This window comes from Trichomycterus rosablanca, chromosome 15, assembly GCF_030014385.1.
Source record: "Trichomycterus rosablanca isolate fTriRos1 chromosome 15, fTriRos1.hap1, whole genome shotgun sequence".
Classification (NCBI taxonomy): domain Eukaryota; kingdom Metazoa; phylum Chordata; class Actinopteri; order Siluriformes; family Trichomycteridae; genus Trichomycterus; species Trichomycterus rosablanca.
Genome location: NC_086002.1, coordinates 18,375,714 through 18,401,501, shown reverse-complemented (window position 1 = coordinate 18,401,501; position 25,788 = coordinate 18,375,714). Strand labels below are relative to the sequence as shown.

Below are 25,788 nucleotides of genomic sequence, written 5' to 3'. Positions count from 1 at the left end.
AGTGAGTGCACCGCAAGCGATTTTGGGAATCTGTGTAAAAGATTCAGTAAAGCAGATAATATAATGCACTGCATTTAAGATTACACTCTAACACTCTAGAGCCCCATACACACATACACACACACACACACACACACACACACACAAACCCACACATATATATATACATATAATTTTAAATATACACACACATATAAATAGATATACACACATACATACACATTTACTCTATTATTATTTTTATAATTTTTATAAAAAATAATTGCTATAATTAGACTATAATACTATAATTAACTGTAAAGAGCATGGGAAGACCATGGCCGGCAATAGTGTATTTGTGACTGGTTCTAATACATTTTGAATTGAAAGGCTGAAAAAGCACAATGCATCTATAAAACACATTACATACGGCGATAAATGCACTGCCCGAGTGCCCCCCTCTCCCCACTGCCTTTCAGCGGCAGGCAGTAGCAAACAAAGTTCAACTGAAAACAAAGTTTAACTGTAAACAAAGTTTAACTATAAACAAAGTTCAACTGTAAACAAAGTTCAACTGTAAACAAAGTTCAACTGTAAACAAAGTTCAACTATAAACAAAGTTCAACTGTAAACAAAGTTCAACTATAAACAAAGTTCAACTGTAAACAAAGTTCAACTATAAACAAAGTTCCACTATAAACAAAGTTCAACTGAAAACAGAGTTTAACTGTAAACAAAGTTTAACTATAAACAAAGTTCAACTGTAAACAAAGTTCAACTGTAAACAAAGTTCAACTATAAACAAAGTTCAACTGTAAACAAAGTTTCACTATAAACAAAGTACAACTTTAAACAAAGTTCCACTATAAACAAAGTTCCACTATAAACAAAGTTCCACTATAAACAAAGTTCCACTGTAAACAAAGTTCCACTATAAACAAAGTTCAACTGTAAACAAAGTTCCACTATAAACAAAGTTCCACTATAAACAAAGTTCAACTGTAAACAAAGTTCCACTGTAAACAAAGTTCCACTATAAACAAAGTTCAACTGTAAACAAAGTTCCACTGTAAACAAAGTTCCACTATAAACAAAGTTCAACTGTAAACAAAGTTCCACTATAAACAAAGTTCAACTGTAAACAAAGTTCCACTATAAACAAAGTTCAACTGTAAACAAAGTTCCACTATAAACAAAGTTCAACTGTAAACAAAGTTCCACTATAAACAAAGTTCAACTGTAAACAAAGTTTCACTATAAACAAAGTACAACTATAAACAAAGTTCCACTATAAACAAAGTTCCACTATAAACAAAGTTCCACTGTAAACAAAGTTCCACTATAAACAAAGTTCAACTGTAAACAAAGTTCCACTATAAACAAAGTTCAACTGTAAACAAAGTTCCACTATAAACAAAGTTCAACTGTAAACAAAGTTCCACTATAAACAAAGTTCAACTGTAAACAAAGTTCCACTATAAACAAAGTTCAACTGTAAACAAAGTTCAACTATAAACAAAATTTAACTGTAAACAATGTTCAACTGTAAACAGAGTTCCACTATAAACAAAGTTCCACTATAAACAAAGTTCCACTATAAACAAAGTTTAACAGTAAACAAAGTACAACAATAAACAAAGTTCCACTATAAACAAAGTTCAGCTGTAAAAGTTCCACTATAAACAAAGTTCAACTGTAAACAAAGTTCCACTATAAACAAAGTTCAACTGTAAACAAAGTTCCACTATAAACAAAGTTCAACTGTAAACAAAGTTCCACTATAAACAAAGTTCAACTATTTACAAAGTTCAACTATAAACAACGTTAAAAAAATATCACGTGTTTATATAAAAATGTTAGATTTAATCATGAAGAAACTCAGTTCCAATCAATTGATTCCTTTTGGTGGATCGGTTGAAATGAATCGGTTCATCAGTACTGAATCATGTGTGATGCTAACAGTTAGCGGAGCAGCTAATAGTTTGTGTGTTTAAATGAAAGTGGAGTTAAAGCTCCTCAAATCCTCACATTTGAGGATTGATGTTGTATTACAAACTCTAGTTTTATTATGAATTAGAATGTATTATAATGAAATATAAGGGTTATAATTAAATACATATTTTACTTACAGATGAGGATCTACAGTACAAACACAGCAGCTTCTTGTTCTTCTTATGATGGTTAATGGCAGATGGCAGAACAACTTAAGACGCACCAGCGCCACCAACTGGACTGGAGTTGAACAGCAGCTTAGCAATAATAAATCTCCACTAGCACATCTGTATCTCTCTATTGCCGAGGAGTTAATGTGTGTTTATATCACTTCATGTATCTATACGTATCTATTCTATTAATATTCATAAGCATGCACACACACACACACACACACACACACACACATGGTTCCACGTTCACATGTTTTTGCTGTATGTGTTATGTAGATAATATTTAGGTGATTTGATGTATTTTTATGTTGTTGACCTTTGAATGTTATTTTTGCTTCACTGTATGTATGGTGCATCATTAAACTGTTATACATTATTTTATTCTATTTTGTTAGATGAGATGGTTTGTCTTTGTATTTTTAAATGACAGCTAACGATAGTGATCCGACTCTTTTAAGTATTGTGTATAACATATAAAATGTTGACTTTATCAACAAGAATCGACTCCCTTAGCTTCCAACTGCTCGTTGCTGAGTACAATCAAATTAGTGAATCGACTCTTTCGAGTTTGTTCCTGTCGTTTGACTTAAAGAACCGGATTAAGGAATCGACTCGTTGGATTCATTTGAACGCGCAGACTCACTCGCTCTCCCGCTGTGCGCTTCTCAAACTGAACTGCGTCTTTCTGTACATGAGGAAGAAATCTATGTAGAGATCTCAAATAACATGAACCTGAAGGTCTGAACTTACATTGTAGAAAAGAAAAACAAGCCAGTAGCAGCAGTGTGCACATTAAACCATTTACAGAAGAGTCATTAAGTTTGGTAAATTGAGATAATGTCATGTTTCTGACCTGAATGAGAGGGGCAGTAAAGTAAAACAAATCTCACACTGTCAGAGACAATGTTTGAAGTCCAGGTTGATAGGACCTGCTAGTTAGAGAAGGATTACTTGTTTGTTAGTTTAAGTCCAAAAGTGGGTGTGGCCCGTACGGGGATCGAACCCGCGACCTTGGCGTTATTAGCACCACGCTCTAACCAACTGAGCTAACCGGCCAGTACATCTATTCTCTCTTTAGATCCTTGTACATAATTCTACACTGACCCAATTCAACAGCTGAAACAGACTTTCTTAATACACATCTAACAGGTTTTGTGGGTTCTTATATGTGTGAACCATCTAAACTATATATTTCTTAAAGTTCTTGACTGAGCTTAATGTCACCAACCAGTGATTGGAGCAGATACGACTCAGGTCCTGCACACAGTAAGTAGTGCTGATACACAGTACCAGCCTGCACACCAGAGGGGCTCCAAACATCAAGTCTTCACTCATTAAATCATGTAGTTTGTAAACTTTGTGGAATGAATGTAGGATTTATACATGTAGATTCTGGGTTTTAGGAAGTTGAGCTACTGTTAATATTTTTTCAATTGAACTAAAAAGAACCTGAATTGATATTTTAATTTACAAGCAAATGTAAAGTATATTTCTATATGAAGAGCATCAGTTTCCAGATAATATACACTGAGGTTTGAAGCATAATGGAGCGGGTTCAGTAATTGTGGCGACAGTAAGTCTGTGTCTGTTTCTGTTGCTTATTCTGAATTGTGTTTGTTTGTAAACTGTAAATTAGTTCTTAATCTGGTCGTGATGTTAGTGAATTAAACCTACATCTCTCTGATGATCTGACCGATGAGCTGTCTGTTCTGACCTGCTGCATAAGCCCGGCTAGCTCAGTCGGTAGAGCATGAGACTCTTAATCTCAGGGTCGTGGGTTCGAGCCCCACGTTGGGCGAGTATCTTCATTTAACATCTACAGAAACCAAAACAGCCGGTCTCCAGTGACTTATCAGGTGGATATTTGTGCTTGTAGGACTGTTGTTTACTGGATGTTTTCAGTTACTTATTTCCACTATTCTGTGGGACTACAAATTGTTGTTGTGTCTGATATCTGTTTGATCAACAGGCAGGTTGTGCAATAAAAGACACTCGTCCCTGGGTGGACTCGAACCACCAACCTTTCGGTTAACAGCCAAACGCGCTAACCGATTGCGCCACAGAGACACACGCAGCACTTTCCCATGAGTGAACACACGAGTCACATGACTTGCTAATGTTTACTTCATGCTAATAAACAGTATAACATTTTATTTACGTGTCCAGACCTGCTACACAAACTGTCATTTTTGTCCCTGTTAAAAACTTTAGCTTAGTTAAAGCAAATAAAGACACATTTAAATTTTTAATGTATTATTACAGGTTTAAAGTTGCATAAAACAAATGTTTGTACAAATAATATAAAACCAAAGTACAAAATAAACATTTCACTTATTTTAATGATCTCAGAAATTACTCAGTTTTAAAGGTCAAAGGCAGCAGCATTTAGATCAGAACAGCTATTAACATTAAATATCACTAAAGAGGAAATCCTGAACACAGCAATGTAAACCTTTCATTTAAATAAAGTAAAGTTACATAGTTGATCCATGGTAAAAAGAACCTCACAGCTCAGCACAATGGTTAAACTGCACAACCCAACAAGGTAAAATAACCCATCATGTGTTCTGTCCAATATTTATACAGTGCTGGGTTGCCATATAGCACTTTTTCACCTGCATTCGGCCTTTTCTTTCCTGTATACCAAAAACAGTCGCCATTGCAGGTCTACAACACGTTACAAAAACACTTGGGACAGAAGAGCCATAAACACTCTTTAATTTTTATATATTATAAAATCTGTACCCAAGCAACAAGCTGTAATTTATTTCTAGCAGCACTAGATGGAGACGATGTCTGTACAACATGTTAAACTTCACTTTAAAAGTCAGTTGAATGTGTTTTACTGTAGTAAGAATGAAAGTTTGAGCTGATCTTTGTGTCATTGTGTAGCTTTGATGAAGAAAAAGTCGCTGGGTCAGTGTGTAACAGGAGGTTTGGAGTGAAGGTGGGTGTGTGTGGATAAAAGCTTCCAGCACCTGGTATTCCCAGGCGGTCTCCCATCCAAGTACTAACCAGGCCCGACCCCTATATTAAAAATAGTTTGACTTTATTATATTAAATTACATCTGAGTTTAATTGATTTATCCCTTATATGCACTTGTTATGGATTCATTGATCTTAACTATAAATAGTTAAGAGTCAACCCACGGAAGGCTTCTGGACCAGACAACATTCCTGGCCGAGTGCTCAAGGGATGTGCAGACCAGCTGGCAGATGTATTCACTGACATCTTCAACATCTCCCTGAGCAGCGCCATCGTTCCAACGTGCCTCAAGACGACCACCATCGTACCCGTGCCAAAGAAGTCATCTGTGTCATGCTTCAACGACTATCGTCCCGTAGCACTCACGCCTATCATCACGAAGTGCTTCGAGAAACTAGTCATGAGGCATATTAAGACACTACTGCCTCCCACCATGGACCCACTGCAGTTTGCGTACCGTCCTAACCGCTCAACGGACGACGCCATATCCACCACACTTCACCTGGCTTCTACACACCTGGACAGAAAGAACACTTACGTCAGGATGCTGTTCATAGACTTTAGCTCAGCATTCAACACCATCATTCCTCAGCATCTAATTGGAAAGCTGAGCACGCTGGGCCTGAACACCTCTCTCTGCAACTGGATCCTGGACTTCTTGACTGAGAGACCTCAGTCCGTCCGGATCGGTAAGAACACCTCCAGCACCACCACACTGAGCACCGGCGCTCCCCAAGGCTGTGTGCTCAGTCCACTGCTGTTTACTCTGCTTACGCACGACTGTACAGCTATGCACAGCTCGAATTCCATCGTTAAGTTTGCAGACGACACAACTGTGGTGGGACTCATCAGCAACAACGATGAGTCAGCGTACAGAGAGGAGATACAACATCTAACGAACTGGTGCCAAGTCAACAACCTGTCTCTGAATGTGGATAAAACCAAAGAGATGGTCATTGACTTTAGAAAGACACTAAGGGACCACTCCCCACTGCACATCGACGGCTCATCTGTTGAGATCGTCAAGAGCACCAAATTTCTCGGTGTTCATCTGGAGGAGAATCTCACCTGGACCCTTAACACCAGTTCCATCACCAAGAAAGCCCAGCAGCGTCTCTACTTTTTGAGAAGACTGAGGAAAGCTCATCTGCCACCCCCCATTCTCACCACGTTCTACAGAGGAACAATCGAGAGCATCCTGAGCGGCTGCATCACTGTCTGGTTCGGAAATTGTACTGCGTCGGACCGCAAGACTCTCCAGCGAGTAGTGAGGACAGCTGAAAAGATCATCGGGGTCGCTCTTCCATCTCTCACGGACATTTTTAACACCCGCTGCATCCGCAAAGCTCTCAGCATTGTGGACGATCCAACCCATCCATCACATGGACTTTTTACTCTGCTCCCGTCTGGGAGACGATACCGCAGCATCCGGACTAACACAACCAGACTGTGTAACAGTTTTATCCCTCAAGCAATCAGACTCCTAAACTCAGTACTGTAACAATTTCCTCCGGAAATTTTCTGCTGCCACACACTGATCTGTATTGACTATGTTACTTGCATTTTTGACTATGTTACTTGCATTTTTGACTGTTACTTGCATTTTTGCACACCTCCTGGAAATGCACAATAATTTCTGCACCTTACTTGTATTTTGCACCATATTTACTTTTTAGGCACCTTATCTGCATTGCCAATTTTACGCTGCTAATGTACAACATGTCACTACCTCATGAACCATTGTACCATCTATTCACCATCATGTACTAACACTTGTCTTTAGTCCTGTCTTCTAATTACTTGTTTAGATTAGGGATAATTAGGAATATCTTTTGTAGTTATTTATTATAGGATTTTTTGTATTATTGTTGTATTTGCACTGTTTTGTATTGTCTTGCACTTTTTGTACCGTGTTACACCGTGATCCTAGAGGAACGCTGTTTCGTTTCAATATGTACTTGTATGTAGCTGAAATGACAATAAAACCTCTCTGACTCTGACTCTGACTCTGAAATAATATAAATAATACAAAAATAAAAGCAGTAACTATAAAACAAGGTTTGTAGGTTGTGAGGAACATTAATATTTGTTTATAAAAAATAGTTTGACATGATTCCTCAATATATTAAAAGACGTTAATGGATTTATTTCTCTGTAATAAGTGCAGATGAAATGTTTCCTACGTTTTTCTGTTTTATGACGCTCCCTAACGCGTTAGCTGAAGTTGGCGCTTGATCAACGGTTTCATTTTAATCTTTCTTTAAATAAATACATTTAATCTTAAAATTATTATAAAATAGTTTTTGTAGTATGTAGCCTACTTTCATCTGTGTAAGCATTCGTAAAATAAGTAGGTGTTAGGACAGTGGTAAAGTTAGTTTTATATTGGACATTCGACTTTCTTTCGGCTCATTCTCGGCTAATAAACATCCAAAATTTAATATACATTCATATTCTGTATTTTCAATGCTTTAGCAATACTGTAAGTACTACAACAGTCACACTAATTAAGCTCTTTGAATAAAATAGAAAGAGAAAAAACAGATATAGAGATAAAGATTTTTTTTTATTGTTGTATGGTTATTCATAATTTATATATATATATATATATATATATATATATATATATATATATATATATATATATACATATATATATATATATATATATATATATATATATATATATATATATATATTAATAATTAACCATAATATTTCCTTTTCCATCTTTGAGAGAGTTTTATTAAACAATCCAAAAGCAATATATTTCATATTTATTTGTATATCAGCTCCTATTAGAATCATTTTTGTCCAGACCTCTCTAGATCTAGAACATTCTAATAAAAAATGTTCTAAAGTTTCGTCTTCGCAACAGTTTGGCATAGGACATTTCTTAGTTTTAACATAGCAACTCCAACTGACAACTGCTCTAACTGGAAGTCTTCGAACAGAGATTAACCATACCACATCTCTAATAGTTTCTGGCATTTTACTATTTATACTTTTGACTACTTCCTCACTTTCGTGGGGTTGAAGCTCTCTATAATCTATTAGATTTCCATATATTTTATCTATAATAAATTTGTAAATTTGTTTATTAGAGTAATTAACCCAATCAATATTTAAACATTTAAATTTTGTGATAAAATCTGAAAAAACTATTTTTTCTTATTTTCCCTTTTTTTTCCTTCCAATTTGAGGTTTTTCCAATCCACTTAGTTTGTCTGTGAAGTCCGCATGCAATAATTTTACAAAATGCAATTTTTGTTTTAATTCCTAAATCTATTGCACCTAATCCACCAAATTCCTTACTTTTAAATAATAATTCTCGTTTAGTAACTTCTCTAGTTGTTCCCCAAATGAAGTTGCAACTGAGTTTATTAAATTTTTTAACCCATGTATTATTGAGTGGAAAAATGCATGCTAAAAACAAGATTTTTGAAAGAACAAAAGTTTTAATTATTGCGATTTTGGTTTTATAGCTCAGAGAAATATTAGCAAACTTACCTATTTCATTTTTTATACACCTTTCCTTTTCAGTCCAATTGTAGTCGACACATTTTTGATTATCAATGTAAACACCTAAAATTTTTATTTGTTGTCTTTCTGTAATATTAACTTGAAATTTTTGTTCTTCATTTCCTATCCAAACACATTCACACTTTTGTAGATTCAATTGCGCACCAGAAGCTTCTTCATAATTTTTAAAATGTTCATAAATTATATCCAATTCTTTTTTTGATTTAATAAACACAGTAATATCATCAGCATAGGCAGTTATAATAAGTTTTTCATCATTTAATTGTACTCCATTTAGCCTGTCATCATTTTTTATTTTTTGTATTAACGGACTTATTGCAAGTACATATAATGCTGCACTGAGTGGACATCCTTGTTTAACCCCTCTCAAAACTGGAAAAGGATCAGTTAAAATACCATTTACTTTAACTTGTACCATTGATTTGGCATACAAACACATAACCATATTAATAAAAAATTCAGAAAAACCATACATTCTTAAAACCTCTGTAATATATTTCCTGGACACATAATCAAAAGCTTTCTTTTGATCTAATGTTACAATGTAAAAGTTTTTTTCAGAACTACATACTAATTCTCTTAATGTATTAAGGCTATCCCACATTAATCTTCCCTTTACTGCACATGTCTGTTCTTGGACAATACTATTCTCTAAAACATTATTTAATCTATTCATAATTATTTTAGCATAAATTTTATAATCTACATTCATAATTGTAATATGCCTCCAATTATTTATATCTGACATATCACCTTTTTTATATAATAAAGTCAAAATGCCTTCATAAAATGTGTCACACATAAAACCTCTCTTAATTCCTTCATTAAATAATCTTTTCAAAAAGGGAGCTATTTCTGCTTTAAATGCTAAATAAAATTCAGAAGGTAAACCATCTTTTCCTGGTGATTTTTTAACATTAAGAGAATTTATAGCCGTTATAACATCTTCTTCTGTAATTGGATTATTTAACAACTCATCCATTTTGTCATATTTGTAACTGAGGAAGGATTTAAGTTTATCGTCGTCTGTTTCTACTTCTTTATACATTTCTGCACATAACTCATGTATTGTGTCTCTTATTTGTTTATTTTCTGTAACTATTTTTCCATCTTTATTCATAATAGATTCAATAAATGATATTTTCTTTCTTTGTATAAAATTAGAGACGATTTGTGTTGCATTTAGAGTTTCTTCAGAATCAATACCAAGTTGCATTTGTAGATTTTTTAACGGGTCATCGTTAAACATTTTGAGCTAATTTTTAATTGTTTCTAATTCATTTTCTTCTTGTTTACATAAATCACTTTTAAGTTTTAATTCGATGTATCTTTTCATCAAAGAATCATATTTTTTGTTCTTTTCTATATTTATTTGTTTACTTTTAACTTTGCATATTTTTTTCATTCTAATCTTAAATACCTCCCATAATTCATTCTCACCACTAGTTAAAACTTCTAATGATTTGATTTTATATCATTTCATTGTTTATGTCCATAATTACTTGTGAATTTTTTTAAATTTGTGTATTTAATTTCCAATAACTTATTACATCATTACATTTAAATTTTAAGACTCCAATTACCATTAAATGATCGGTCTCTAGCAAAAGTTTAGCATTATATGTTATTACGTCAAAATTTATATTTATATATATTCTATCAATTCTAGTTTTACAGGTATTATCAAATCTTGTAAAATCTATTTTGTCTGGGTAAATAGTTCTAAAGATATCATACATGTCATGATTTTCCATTATCTCCTTTAATACAATACCTTCTTTATATATTTTATTTTCCTTAAGAGTTATCTTATCTTTTTTATCTGTAATAGTGTTAAAGTCGCCACATAGAATTATTGGTAATTTAATACATAGAAGAGGTTTCAATGAATTAAATAATTGAATCTTTTTAGCCCTGCTTTGAGCTGTATATACATTTATTATTCTCATTTTAATTCCATATAAAAAACAATCCAAATACATAAGTCTACCAGGAATTACTTCACGTAGTCTAACTACTTTAACATCAAACGTGTAAAATAAGATCCCTATACCATCAGCTTTACTCTCACCAATAGAAAAGAAAGATTTTCCACACACCCAAGATTGCTCTGTGACATTCATATCAGAAATACTAGACAAACGTGTTTCCTGAATGCTTAAAATATCTAGATTTTCTTTACTTAATTTATTTTTTTTTTCTAATTTTTTAGCAGTTGATTGAATACCTCTAACATTTAATGTAGCGACTTTAATATTATTAACCGGCATTGTTCAAAAGGTTTTGTTTTGGTTTTTTTTAAAGCGATCTTTTACTTTTCGCTTTTTTATTTACACTTTTTTCTGACGATTCTGTACTTTTACGTCTTTTTTTTTGGCTGTATAACTGTAGGTTGTTCCTGTGTCCCTGTATTTAATACATTTTCTAAAGAAGATAAAAAAGTTTCACCCTTGTCTTTAGAGTCTTTTCCGGCGTCTTCTTCCGCCACTTCTTGTGTTCCACTCCTTGCTTGAGTCGGATGTTCGTTGGGTTGTTTGGTGAGAGATGTCGGGTCTTCACTGCTTGTATCCGTGCCAGAAGATTCTGATGAATCGTCGGTGCTGGATTCACTCGAGTCTCCACTAGATGATTCACTGCTGTTGCTGGAACTTTCAACGCCATCATCATGTTTCGTTTCTTCTCCAAGCTTCTCTTCATTTGTTTCTTTTTCCTTTGCAGTCTCGTTAGAGTCGTTTTCAATTACGTGCTTTACATTTACTTGTCCAGCTTTTGCTTTGTTACTATAAGATTTTGGACATCCAAAGTACGTATGGCCTTGTCCACCACATAGATTACATGTCTCACTGTTAGTACATTGTTTTCCCTTATGTCCAAAGTCACCACACTTCCAACACTTGAGTTTAGTGCAATCTTTAACTTGATGTTCATATAAATTACATATATAGCATTGTTGCGATTGTCCTTGGTAGGTTATTTTTCCATTGTAGGGTCCCATTGATATTGAATTTGGAATCTGTATTAAACTTCCATTCGGACTCGTTTTCATTTTTACTTTGTAACGCCGTACTCCATACCAAAGTTCAAACTGATCAAGTGGTTTGAAAACAGGTTGAATAATTACACAATATCTTAAGATGTACTGTTCAATATCTTCATCGGAAACTCTTCCTGTCCAAAATTTAACGTGTATATTTTTGATGATATTTTTTACTGGAGTTGCACAATCCAGCTCCCAATCCTTCCAGAACCCTTGGCTTCCTGCATTGTTGAAGACTTGCACAAAGTGTTGTATTGCACGCTCTTGATGAAAAATCAGTTCATAATCTTTTTTGTTAGGAAGTGAAATGAATGAGTATATGTCAGCGACGTTTAGCCATTGACTTTGCATTAGGTGAGCACCGATAGTTGATCTGTTTGGAGCTTCATCTTGGCCTACATACCGGATTCTGGCCCAAAATTTCCCCGTTTGAGAGGTAGAAGGTCCAGCTGGTACCATAGTGTCCTTTATCCAGGGATTTCTCCCAGTTTTGACGAAGAAAAGTATTAAAGAAACAGCGTAATGCCGCCCTTCCCTCTTCCGGACATCGTTACTGCTCTCGTCGAGATGAAGTGAGTCAAGAAGCTGAGCGTCTCTTTGCCTCTATGGGGCTGCATAGGCAGGACTTCGAAACTCGCCGGTCATTGGATAAATGCCACTATTTTGTCCCACCGCCGGACGCTGAGCGTCTCTGGGGGTGAATGAGCTGTGGGCGGGTCTGGACGCTGAGCTTCTGCAAGATGATTGGAGGATCAGTCGAAAGGCTGAATCCCGTTTTGATTGACAGCTGTCGCTGGGAGCTTCAGTACCATCACGGATTTTGCGAGTGAAGTCGGAAGACAAACTGCAACCCATTTCATGCCATTTTCTTGAAAACTAACAAAGGGGAGAATTTATACATTTATATATAAATAAATTGACAAATTTTATGATATAAGCTGACAATGAGCTTCCCCTCTTTGAAAGACCAGCAGCCGCCACTGATTATATATATATATATATATTACATACTACACATGTCCCTCAGTCACTATCCATGGCTTAATGGTCCGAATTGCAGTGTCCAAAACCAGTATATTTTTTACCTATGCGATATATTGGAATTGGGAATGTCAGATCTCAGGTTTGGAGCGAGGTAGGACTTCCAAATCTGCGTTCCTCTCTAAGTCTCCACCTCCCCAACCTATGGTGCAAGTTTGAAAAAGATCAGAGAAACAAAGAAAAAAATTGGACCAAAAAATCTCTAAGGGTTTTGGTCATGTTATACTGGTTTTGGACCAAATAAAAATAAAAATAAGCTTATCCCATTTCCAATATAATAAAGGCATGACAAATATACAGCTTTTGGACAGTGAAAAGTCATCCCATTTGCAATATATTGAATACTTGAGTGGGGTCCCATAAGCAGCATACAGTAGTGAAGGCCCAAATGCTTATTTTTCACACTTCCCAAGGGTCTACAGACACGAAACACATACCAATGGATTCGTCTTGACGAGTAGATGTCATTTGACACCAGAAACGGCAGCTAATTCCGATGGAAATTGCCGAAAATCGCCCCGTTTTTTATTATTATTTTTTAATAAATTAACATGTTTATCGGGCACTTTGTTGGACAAATTTGGTACCCATGCACTCGGGAGGACTCCTAGATTACGATTCAATCGAGTCCCGGTGTCTGTGTTTATTCCCGCCAAGCCTATGAGGCCTACGTTAGCAACCGAATGCTAATGACACTCGTTTTTCATACTTCCCGGTGGTCAACATGCAAAATACACATATCAATAGATTTGTCTCGATGAGTAGATGCTGTTTGACACCAGCAGCTTAAGCTGCTTTTGAGGGAAATCGCGGAAAATCGCCCCGTTTTTATAACGTTTAGCTACTAAATTAACATGTTTATTGGGCACTTAGGTAGACAAATTTGGTATGGTTACACTCGGGAAAACTCGTAGTTTGTAATGCAAAGAAGTTTTGTTGTCCTAGAGGTTCTGGAACCTTTAGAAATGGTTCAAAGTCAGGCAAAAGAAACACAGGAAGGCCTTAAAAATGTTCAAGTGGACCTAGGGCTTCCAGATTTTTCACACTGCTTCTAGAGGTGTCCACAGCCCACACATTCGAGTTTTGAGTCGATCGGACCTTTCAAAGCAGTGTTACATAGAGCGTGTAAGAATCTGAATGGGAATAAATTGGGATTTGGACGTGTCCAAACGGGGTAGCAAGGTCCGATGGGTCTGAAATTTTGGCGACATTGTCGACATAGGCTCCAGATAAACATACTCAAATTTGGAAGCGTTCTGGCTTTCCGAAGTATTTTTTATTGGGGCAACGATTTGAGCAAAATCCATGCAGACTTGCACCTTGGCCTTATGCCTTTCTCAGTGGAGGAGGAGAAATACTGAAAGGCCTTAAAAATCTTTATGTGGACCTAGAGCTTTCAGATTTTTCAGACTACTTCTAGAGGTGTTGACTGCCCACATAGTTAAGTTTTAAGTCAAACGGCCCAAGTGGTGTCCAAAAAGTTATTATGGGATTTGAATGGGAATATATTGGAATTGGAACGTGTCCAAACAGGCTCTAGAAAGGTCAGACGAGTCCGAAATTTCATCTACATTGTCATCAGAGGCTCTAGATAAACATACTCAAATTTGGAACCGTTCAGGCATTCCAAAGTATTTTTTATCTGGACAACGATTCGAGCAAAATCCATGCAGACTTGCCATGTTTTCTTAAGGTCAGCACTTAGAATTTGAAGTACTAAACTTTACTAAAGCCCCTGGGAGAACTGCAAATCCTTTTTAGGTGCTGGGTCAACCACGAAAGGTACTTCAGACAAAGATGACACTCAACGATACCCATTTTCAAAGGCTGCTTCTCAGATTAAAACTGAACACACATATAAAAAGATTTGTTGCATCCGAAAAGATGTATTTACAAACACATGACAATCTTCTTCTTCTCCTGGGCCTTTGTCCCGCTCGGTTGTGGGGTCAGCTCTTCGGCAGATCATGATCCGCACATCGATTTGGCACAGCTTTTACGCCGGATGCCCTTCCTGGCACGACCCTCCCTATTTTATCCGGGCTTTGGACCGGCACTACAATGCACTGGTTTGTGCATCTAGCAGCTAGGTATCTATAGGACAATTCAGTGTTTCCAATTAGCCTGGTGGCATGTCTTTGGACTGCGGGAGGAAACCGGAGCACCCAGAGGAAACCCACGCGGACACGGGGAGAACATGCAAACTCTGCACAGAAAGGACCCGGACCGCCCCACCTTGGGATTGAACCCAGGACCTTCTTGTTGTGAGGCGACAGTGCTACCCACTAAGCCACCGTGCCGCCCTACAAACACATGACAATAATTAGCCAAAAATGCAACACGGGTCATTCACATGCATATGTCCATGTTTTTCCACTGCCCCTTTTTATATCAGCCATTTCTAGCATGTTCTTTTGTCAAAGCATCTATGTTACACCCAATTCTGATGAGGCCGGACTGACCCATGGGTCCAAGCCCTTTCACATCCTGATGGAAGTACCCTTATTTGACTGACTGAAAAGCTGACCAAGTGAAACTCTTTAGTCATTTTGAGTGACTTGATCACTATTTATCAACTCTTCAGAGCTGTGATCCAAGAGCTTGCCAATGCATCACAGCCACCCGATAGATATCTAGCATGGTAAATATCTGTACCTATCAGTGGGTGGTGAATAACCATCAAACCAACCTAGGATGGTAAATGTACAGTTTTCACACATCAGGGTATTTAATGTTTTTTTTTAATAAATGAGCAGGAAAATGTCCACTGAGGAGGACATTGGTCTAGTGATCAACTGGATTAAGTTGGCTGTTTTTTTTTGGTTGTAAACAGCCAACTCCCTGCTTTCTGACATTTTTCATCTTCTGCTTTGAATATCCTTGCAGCACCAGTTGAATTATGGGATAGATTAACGATTAACGTGCTTGGTTCTCATACTTTAAAATGTTTGACGATGCAGTTCCACATCTGGGGATTTTTTGTATGTACTGTTTAATTAATACTACTGCTTTCATTTACTGTTATGTATACATATACAACAGTAATAATCAAATTACATTGACATTTATGGCATTTGGCAGACGCTCTTATCCAGAGCGACTTACATTTATGCAATTTTTTTACATTTATGCAGGACTGGGTGTGGGGGAGGGGCAAGAACATAAGCTTTCCAAGTAAACTTCAGGATCAGGTTTTCTCTTTTCAAATTGAATGACAGAGCACAAATATTCAAATCACACTATAAAGATGTCCTACATGTTATATAAATACATAATACGCAGTGGTTTGGGCACAGCTAGGTGAATTCCATGTTTTGTTATTGGTTTAAACGTCTTAATGTCTCTTCTATGGGATAGAAATTTGAACAATATTTTTTCTGTATGTAACTAAAAGAAAAAAAAAAGTTAGCTTTTTAATGCATTATTACTTTTATACCAGGCACATTGTTTTTTCCCCTAGTACTTACATTCAGCAAGTAAAAAGTAATCATGCATTAAAATGTGCAGCACTTTGTTTCCTGTAGAGAATGTGTAAACTTATTTTTCTTGTTTTCTTTTACTTACTTTTACAAAATCAGTAAAACATGGAATTTGATCAGAAGTATCCATTTGTTCTACTTATACATGTAGTTCATGCTAAATTATTTAGCACAATGTGTTGTTATCTACTGTATCTGATGTAAAAGCATCAGTAAAAATAAATAGCATTAAATATAGTGTAGTGTTGTGGTGGGACATTTCATACTGCGTTCATGTCACACTGGTTCATGTCATAACAGGTCCAGAGTCAGGGTGGGGGAGGGGATAGAGCGAGAGCAATTAAGCACCTGTGAACTACTAATGCTTTGTTCAAGACACACTGAAATTGTTTATTAACTTGATCTGTATGAATATACAGTATTTTATTTTGAAACGGAGAACTGCTAGGCCCTCTTTTGTTTTAGTAATTATTTTGAAGTCATACAACAATTTGAGCTCCTTCTGAGTTAATTAAGCCATCCCCTGACCTGATAATTGATATTATTAAAAAGAATGTTGTATTTTCTTTAATGTACAGATTTCTACAACACATTAAAGCGTTTAATAAAATGTCTCTGAAGCTGTGTTTGGGTAATGATTTTATGGGAGAGTGATTAACTTCATGAGAAGTAAATTGGCACTGAAACATTTTCTAAAACACCCCGCCATCATAAACGCACGTGTGCAGTTCTGCACTTTCTCTGTGCACCTTGAACGCATCATTATAATCATGCTCGGTGCGCGCGAGACACGGAGGTTTCAGAGGCTGCGCGAGCATCATCAGCGCTGTGTGGAGCGGCACGAGCTGGAGTCCCGAGAGAGGAACAGACTGGAGCACGAGGAAAGTGTGAAGCTGCTGCAGGTAAGACCTGTTTTACTCTTCTATTCAACTGTAAACTCAGGCTGTACTCAGAGCTTTAATCCGTCCAACACACAACACATACTGATGCTTTCACCTCGTTTTTCACCTGCATGACTTGGTATTGTTAGGATTTTCGGAACATAAAAAACGTAAATTTAATATGGGAAGTTTTCCGGCATTCACCCACGTGGTCTTTTGTTCAAAATGGCGCCGGCCATGCTCCCTTCCTGACTCCTACCGAGGGGGGGGAGGCGGAGCCCTGGGCTTTTTAGCACATTTCATTGGCTCCACCAGCAGTAAAGGAGGAGGAGCCTAGCTTAGTTTAAAAAAACGGCGCACTCAGACGCACACTCTCTTTTTTGGCTGGCAATCATCTGGATTGCAGGAGAAAGGAGCGCCGATCGGCTTAGCTCTGACTTATATTCACAGATCATTTTGTACACTTAATAAAGTGTTTTGAAGAGTACTTTCTGGAATTATCCGACTGCTTCTTCAGGGCCTCTCGACCAAAAGATTCGTCGTAACAGTATTTAAACAAATGAGGGTTTAAATGTAGATAAAACACACACAGGTGTGAATGTAATCATGTGTTTTAGCAGTTTGAGTCTACAGTCAGTGATGGTTTTGTACTGGATACCTTTAAATTCAGGTGTTCCTAAAATTTAGATTCCTGCGTGTAACTAAGTGGGGTGGGGGAAGGTAAAGTGCACCATGAGCTCTGTGATAACACGCACTTACAGTATATATACGTATATATATATATATATATATATAAATATTGTACCATAAATATCTGTTTTGTGGATTGTTTTTCTGAATTTTTCCAGTAAAAAGTCAGTACAATCCAGAGTTTGTGTCTGGGTCTGTTCACTTTCTGCTACTCTGGTATTTCACAAAAGGTTATTTTTTTTAGATACTGACCCCATCAATACCCCTTTACCATCAAAAGGGGTCGTAACTTTATAGTAAAACGAGATCTTGTAACCTATGTTAAAAAAATATTCTTGTGTTGCTTCCCTCTGGTGGCACTTTTGGAGAATTGTAAAAAGTAATATGATATGTTAAAATTCCAAGATTTAACCAATTCTTCCCTGTCTCAGGTCCGCAATCTTGGTGTCATTCTAGACTCCACTCTTTCTTTTGAATTTCATAAAAAATGTTGCTAAAACTGCGTATTTTTACCTTAAGAACATCTCTAGACTGTGCTCCTTTCTTTCATTCTCTTCAACTGAAACTCTTGTAATGGACTATTGTAATACTGTTCTTTATGGGCTCCTTGTCTCCGGGCTGAAGAGGCTACAGCATGTACAAAATTCATCCGCGAGGGTCCTAACACATACAAGATCACGTGATCACATAACTCCTTCACTTAAACAGCTCCACTGGCTACCCATCCAATACCACAATCAATATAAGGTTCTTTTGTTGGTTTTTAAAGCCTTTCATGGCCAAGCACTTACATATCTCACTGATTTACTTCATCCATACTCACCTACTCGTTCACTTTGGTCATCAGATGAAAACGTACTTGTTGTTCCCCCTTTCAGGCTTTGTTCTATGTGACAGGGCTTTTAGTATATCTGGTCCCAAACTCTGGAACTCCATTACTGAGAAACTCCGAGCATGTACTTTGTTTTGGCTGAGCGGGAGTCATCTCTTCCCCTCCTGCGCCACCAACCAGACAAACCGCCAAAGTTTTTTTTGTCGTGTTGTGTATCTTCTCTGGTAGTTAAAAGTTTAACTTAGTTATGTAATATTTTAATTATTATTTTAATCAAACCTAAAAGCAGAGTAGGGGGTAAAGCTATTAGGAGACCTACGGTAGCTGGTGAATGCACCCGGAGTTCCCAGCGAAGTAGGTCTTACAGAGCAAGGCAAACAAGGGCCTTAAGTGGCAGGAGGACCAATTAGGGCTGATCACCCGCAGCTGTCGAGCTGGCTATTTAAGCCAGCTCTGCACAGCAGCGGGTGTCGCACCTTTTGTTCGTTTCTTGGTATTCAAGTGGTCGCTCGTCCACGGTGGTCCTTAGGTTGAACGGTATCCCCTGGTGGCATAGCCATCAGGGTGTGTAGATCGTAAGGTCGAGGTAATAGTTTTTTACCCTAGGAATTAGCGTGGTGCGACACCGTGCAGCCCTCGCGCTGCTGTTTATTTAGCGGTTAGCATTAGCGGCGCTGCTACATTCCCAGTCAGCTGGCTGGGTGCAGTCTCCGCGTAGCATTGACTATTTGATCCGTCATTAGGATTCAGTAACCGGCAGGTGGCGACACCGTTAAGCGTTCGGACCGTTCGCCGGCAACCCCGGTTCGAATCCGCACCTTGTATGACGAGACTAATTTTGTGTCTTCTCCTTTTCAGATCGGCACACTTCCTCAGCGGTGTTCCCTCGTGAAGTCGCCGCTGATCGCGAACACCACTAGATTCCGCTGGGCTGGAACTAGTGTACTTCAGGAGACTTTAGCTCCCGCACGCTTATGCGGTAGCACCTTATTCGCTCCGCCCTCCTCTCTTACCCACGCTAAGAATAGCGCGGAGACAACGCGCCCGTCTCGCACCGAGGAGACCAGGGTTCGCGTCCTCACTTGTTATTTATTTCTCTATGGTGTTTTTCTTTGCCTGCAGTTTCAGCGGCACCATCGGACTTCCCGATTGGTTTTTATTTTCTTGTTTTTCCTCTGTTTGTGTTTATTTTTATTATAAATAAAATATTATTTAAGTTATTTATTCCGCCTTTGAGTCCTCCTTCTCCCACGTGACAAAAGCCCTGGTTTTTTTTTTTTTTCATGACGTTTTCTCCTGGTAACAGTAGAGAGAGGCAGGAAAAACATTGTATATTGATTAGTTTAGTACGGTGGCCGAGAAGTGCAAAACAAATTAACATTTTAGAAAACAAAATTACAAAAAAACTAATTTACAAGAGCTGAAACACTTTTACCAATGCCGAGACAAATTTACAAACGGCCGATCTGACGGAAATGGTAGGTACAATACACAGGAAGTTACCTGCTGGCAATCAAATTGTTTCTCGGGGGTAAAGTGAACGGAGTTTGTGATGGTAACGCTAAACAATGTTTTGTCTATTTTGTGGAAATAATTTTATACAGTTGACCCACTTTTGTTTTTCTTGTAGGAAGATTGTTTGTGCAGATGTTTAGACGTGGCCTGTGCATCTCTATCTACCGTCCGCTTCTCTAAACATCTAAGGAATTCACACAAGAAAAACAAAAGTGGCCAACTGGCTGAAATAATTAACACAAAATAGACAGAACATTGTTTATTAGGGACGGAACATTTGATACTGAGGCTTTGAAGCTTGTTTCACTTTTGTAACACTGGACTCAGTGTATCGGAGCTTGTATTAAACCAGCAGGAATGTGCGGGACTGATTCAAAGCTTTGGTGCTTTTATCTCACTGACTATATAAGAGACAGTCAAACAGTGGCGGCTCCTGCCAAATCTCTCAGGGGGGGCAATTGTTGCGATGATGGACAAGGTGACCTGTTGAAGGGGTAAATTAATGCTTAAATAATTAACATCCAGTTGTTGTTGGCCTCTCTCCTATTGGTTTAGAGCGAAGGCACAGCTGAGCCAATCCTAAACGCGCCGTCATGTCCCAGGGAAACACATACACGCCCCCTCACATACTGCCCCCCCCCCCTCCTCCCCTCTCTTCTCCTCCGTTCTCCCGCCCGTGTAATGTATAATACAGAAAAGCTTCTCTTAAGCCACTATTACTTTATATTATGTCACAATAACATTTACACTAACAATTACATTATGTAAGGAGCTCATATACGTGAGTGCACATACATATACACATTTATACGGACAGTTTTATGGGGATGTGTGACAAAATCATTATTACAAATAAAACAGGACCAGTCATACTTAGTGTTTTTAACTCCTTGCTTATCACTCTCTCCACATAATAAGTAAGTATGGATGGATGCATGTATGAATAGTTGTATGTTTGCATGCATGCTTATATGTATGTATGTGTTTAGGAAACGCGACTCTTTATGGGAGGAAATAGGTGGCTCTTAAAAGAGCCGTTTTAAGAAAACGAAGGTAATAAAACAGGAACATGTTCACTTCTTCTTGGGTGCAGCTTTTTTGGCCTTGGCCGCTTTGGGTTTAGCGGTTTTGGGTTTGGCTGCCTTGGCTTTTTTAGGACTCTTGGCTGCCTTCTTAGGGGTCGCCGGCTTCTTAGCCTTCTTGGGGCTCTTGGTGGTTTTCTTAGCGGCAGCAGCGGGTTTCTTGGTCTTCTTGGGGGACTTCTTAGCTGCGGGCTTCTTGGCTGTTACCTTCTTGGGTTTCTTTGCGGCCTTTTTCACTTTAGGAGCGGCGGGCTTCTTCGCCTCGGTCTGCTTCTTGTTGAGCTTGAAAGAGCCTGATGCGCCGGTGCCCTTGGTCTGCACCAGGGTGCCCTTGGTCACCAGGCTTTTGACGGCGAGTTTGACGCGGGAGTTGTTCTTCTCCACGTCGTATCCACCTGCAGACAGAGCTTTCTTCAGGGCGGCCAGGGACACGCCGCTCCTCTCCTTGGAAGCGGAAACAGCTTTGACGATCAGCTCGCCGACGCTGGGACCCGCTTTCTTGGGTTTGGCCGCGGTCTTCTTTTTAGGAGCCTTGGCGGGGGCCGAGCTGGCCGGTGCTGGAGCTTCTTCTACCATCGTTGTTGGAGCTAAAACGGCGCTAAGAAAGAGCGAGTGAAGCGCTGTGCTCTGTTGTACAGAGATTCCTCCCTCTTACGAGAGGGGGCGGGGCTTTATAGCACACATGAGAACTGTGTAGACTCAACTCGGCCAGCGCAACGTCTGTGTGCTTCCGTGACACATGCGCACTTGTGTTTTCTCATGGCAAATAGTGATTAAAATACAAGTCCTGATATAAAATGCGAGGTAATAAAGTGCACGTCGGCCGAACATAAGCTCTCTCGTTCATGTAAAAGCCCGCAAAGGGAACCTAACGATGCTCTGTTTCCTTGTGTTCTGCTAAAACAGCACACCGCTCCTGATGTGTAAAGCGACGCAGCGCACATTTCACATCTTATTACACGTAAAAATATGCTGAGGAAACCCGATCTTCTTGTAGACACAGGCTGAAAAGTACAAACCAGACCTTGGTGTTTTCCACATGTATTTATAAGCGGATGTGAGCTTCCTTTTCTACTAGTAAAATAGACTGTTTAGTGCGAAGTAAAACACAGCTACCAAGCAGGACTAGGTCGAGTCCAGGGTGCTTAACTGTCATGTAGCTGAAAGAACAAATGAAAAAAAAAACTAAAAATAAATAATAAACATAACAATTTAGAATAATGATAATGATAATAAGAAGAATATTTAATGTTAACCATAATACTGGTAATAGTACTAATGGCAAAAAAAACAACCGCATTCACAATGATGCTTTTTCTAATTTGGAAATTCATGAGTTTCAGCCACAACGATAAGTCATAAGCGACTTCTAAAGCAAAATCCACAAACACAAAGAAAAGCTCGACTTCAAGAAACTCCTGTGGCCTGACCGAAGCCCCACTGCACAGCTGAGGAATTCAGGTTTTCCGTAATATCGATCAAGGCCCTCCTGAAATCAACATCAGTTTGAAGACATACAAAAGCCTTTTTGACAGAATGGGTCCAAATTCCGACAGATACAGTTTCAAGTTTTATGAGAAGCGTGCGTGTGTGTGTGTGTGTGTGCGTGTGCGTGTGTGAGAGAGAGAGAGAGAGAGAGAGAGAGAGAGAGAGAGAGAGAGAGAGAGAGAGAGAGAGAGAGAGAGAGAGAGAGAGAGTGTGTGTGTGTGTGTGTGTGTGTGTGTGTGTGTGTGTGTGTGTGTGTGTGTGTGTGTGTGTGTGTGTGTGTGTGTGTGTGTGTGTGTGTGTGTATACAAAACAGTGCTGTAAGAACTGGTGACAAACATACACAATACACAACACAGAATTGCAGAACTGCAGTCTGAGTCCAACACTGTTTAATATCTACATAAATGAATTAGTGTGCTGCCCCCGGACTCACTCTGCAGGACGGGGAAGTAAAATTTCTACTCTATGCAGCTGCACCTAGACCTGTTGGAGCAGTACAGCCAGAACTGGGCCCTAGCAGTAAATCTGAAGAAAACAAAAATGATGGTGTTCCAAAAACAAACCTAGATGTCAGGAACACATGGCACCAGTTTACCATGGTCAGCACTGCCCTGGAGCACACAATGCAGTACACTTACCTTGGTCTCATCATTACATTTACATTTTCAGCATTTAGCAGACGCCTTTATCCAAAGCAACTTACAGTACAGTTACAGTATACAATCTGAGCAATTGAGGGTTAAGGACCTTGCTCAAGGGCCCAACAGCAGCAACCTGGCAGTGGTGGGGCTTGAACCAGCAACCTTCTGATTACTAGTCCAGTACCCTAACCACTAGGCTACGGCTGTACTCATTACTGAATCAGTGAGTTTCCGCATGGCAGTGAATGCACTAAAGGAAAATGCTGGCAGAGGCCTGTACACAATCAGGAGGAGAATTATTTGATAGTGTGATACAGCCCGTTGCACTGTACAGGAGTGAAGTATGGGGTCCACTAAATTTTCACAGCTCTATTAAATGGGACAAACATCCAACAGAAACCCTGCATGTTCATTTCTGTAGAATGATTTTATAAGTCCAAAGGAAAACACCGACCATCACCTGCAGGGCAGAAATAGGCCGAATATAAACATACAAAAAAGATCTCAACATTTCTTGATACACCTAAAGTCAAGTCCCAAAGAGTCACTACAATTTAAATTACTACAGAGCCAAGAACTGACCCCTGAAATAAATGCTCTCAGACAGCTGGTCCTGAGTCTCACTGACCCTCAAACAGGCCTCACCATAGATCACAGCACTGCCCAACAGCTCATAGCTAACAGTTAGAACAGGTATCTAGAACACTGGGCGAACCAAATCCAATCTCACAGTAGACTATAATACTATTGTGAAATAAAAAGTAAGTACGAACTGGAGCCACATCTTACAGTGGAGACAGAGATGCACTTCCTTCTTCACTGCCAAAAATTCAAACCAACACAAGAACATGTCACAGACAGATTTAAACAACAAATCCCAAATTACCAAACACTTACAGAATTAGAAAAATTACAGAAAACGCTCACCGCACAGTATGTGTCAGCGCTACACCACCTGAGAGACAGTGGGTAACAAATTTGTGTGTACACACCCACACACACACACACCTACAGTGTATCACAAAAGTGAGTACACCCCTCACATTTCTGCAAATATTTTATTATATCTTTTCATGGGACAACACTATAGACATGAAACTTGGATATAACTTAGAGTAGTCAGTGTACAACTTGTATAGCAGTGTAGATTTACTGTCTTCTGAAAATAACTCAACACACAGCCATCAATGTCTAAATGGCTGGCAACATAAGTGAGTACACCCCACAGTGAACATGTCCAAATTGTGCCCAAAGTGTCAATATTTTGTGTGACCACCATTATTATCCAGCACTGCCTTAACCCTCCTGGGCATGGAATTCACCAGAGCTGCACAGGTTGCTACTGGAACCCTCTTCCACTCCTCCATGATGACGTCACAGAGTTGGTGGATGTTAGACACCTTGAACTCCTCCACCTTCCACTTGAGGATGCGCCACAGGTGCTCAATTGGGTTTAGTCCATCACCTTTACCTTCAGCTTCCTCAGCAAGGCAGTTGTCATCTTGGAGGTTGTGTTTGGGGTCGTTATCCTGTTGGAAAACTGCCATGAGGCCCAGTTTTCGAAGGGAGGGGATCATGCTCTGTTTCAGAATGTCACAGTACATGTTGGAATTCATGTTTCCCTCAATGAACTGCAGCTCCCCAGTGCCAGCAACACTCATGCAGCCCAAGACCATGATGCTACCACCACCATGCTTGACTATAGGCAAGATACAGTTGTCTTGGTACTTCTCACCAGGGCGCCGCCACACATGCTGGACACCATCTGAGCCAAACAAGTTTATCTTGGTCTCGTCAGACCACAGGGCATTCCAGTAATCCATGTTCTTGGACTGCTTGTCTTCAGCAAACTGTTTGCGGGCTTTCTTGTGCGTCAGCTTCCTCCTGGGATGACGACCATGCAGACCGAGTTGATGCAGTGTGCGGCGTATGGTCTGAGCACTGACAGGCTGACCTCCCACGTCTTCAACCTCTGCAGCAATGCTGGCAGCACTCATGTGTCTATTTTTTAAAGCCAACCTCTGGATATGACGCCGAACACGTGGACTCAACTTCTTTGGTCGACCCTGGCGAAGCCTGTTCCGAGTGGAACCTGTCCTGGAAAACCGCTGTATGACCTTGGCCACCATGCTGTAGCTCAGTTTCAGGGTGTTAGCAATCTTCTTATAGCCCAGGCCATCTTTGTGGAGAGCAACAATTCTATTTCTCACATCCTCAGAGAGTTCTTTGCCATGAGGTGCCATGTTGAATATCCAGTGGCCAATATGAGAAAATTGTACCCAAAACACCAAATTTTACAGCCCTGCTCCCCATTTACACCTGGGACCTTGACACATGACACCAGGGAGGGACAACGACACATTTGGGCACAATTTGGACATGTTCACTGTGGGGTGTACTCACTTATGTTGCCAGCTATTTAGACATTA

The 25,788-nt window shown here is 38.9% G+C and overlaps 3 non-coding genes and 1 pseudogene across 3 annotated transcripts; 1 reads left to right on the top strand and 3 right to left on the bottom strand.

Moving 5' to 3' along the window:
• Positions 1 to 25,788, bottom strand: part of LOC134328237 (NACHT, LRR and PYD domains-containing protein 12-like) — a 228,143-nt pseudogene that overhangs the window by 25,682 nt on the left and 176,673 nt on the right.
• trnai-aau (transfer RNA isoleucine (anticodon AAU)) lies at positions 3,127 to 3,200 on the bottom strand. Its single transcript has one exon. It is a non-coding gene; the product is annotated as a tRNA-Ile (tRNA).
• On the top strand, positions 3,870 to 3,942 carry trnak-cuu (transfer RNA lysine (anticodon CUU)). Its single transcript has one exon. It is a non-coding gene; the product is annotated as a tRNA-Lys (tRNA).
• trnan-guu (transfer RNA asparagine (anticodon GUU)) lies at positions 4,138 to 4,211 on the bottom strand. The gene has a single exon. It is a non-coding gene; the product is annotated as a tRNA-Asn (tRNA).